This window comes from Myotis davidii, unplaced genomic scaffold, assembly GCF_000327345.1.
Source record: "Myotis davidii unplaced genomic scaffold, ASM32734v1 scaffold573, whole genome shotgun sequence".
NCBI lineage: Eukaryota > Metazoa > Chordata > Mammalia > Chiroptera > Vespertilionidae > Myotis > Myotis davidii.
Genome location: NW_006285997.1, coordinates 205,223 through 205,709, shown reverse-complemented (window position 1 = coordinate 205,709; position 487 = coordinate 205,223). Strand labels below are relative to the sequence as shown.

The following is a 487-nucleotide window of genomic DNA, read 5'->3' as shown; positions in this document are numbered from 1 at the left end:
CTGTGAACAGGGCGGTCTGCGTTGCCCTCGTGGAGTCTGGGACGGAAGCTGCGCTGCTCCGCGCCCATTCTGCACCCGGCGGCCGTGCCCCTCGCTGCTGGCTGCCAGGCAGGGGCCTTTGTGGGGCACAGGCCGAAGCAGAGACGGTGTGAACCGCTGCTTTCTCGGGCGGAGGGAGCTGTTATTTATGACCCTGCGCACAACGGGGCCCTCTCTTCCGTCTGCGTGAGCATGCGGGGACCCTGACTTTCACCCATAAATCCTTCCTCTCTTCCGCTAACATACAAAGGGTGGGGGCTCTTCACGGGGGACCACAGGGCCTGGGGAGGCAGCTCAGAGGCGCCTTTGTCCTTCTCCGTGGCTCCCGTCGGACGAGGGGCAGCCGGGCGCTCCCTGCAGCAGTGAAGGCACCTGGGCCGCTGGGCATGGGCGGTGGCAGACAGGAGACAGAGGTGGGGGCCCTCCCCCTCCCTGGGCCTCACTGCTC

At 66.9% G+C, this 487-nt stretch overlaps 1 protein-coding gene across 1 annotated transcript in view; it reads right to left on the bottom strand.

The window, feature by feature from the left end:
- Positions 1 to 487, bottom strand: part of EGFR (epidermal growth factor receptor) — a 44,715-nt gene that overhangs the window by 14,115 nt on the left and 30,113 nt on the right. The window lies entirely within an intron of this gene.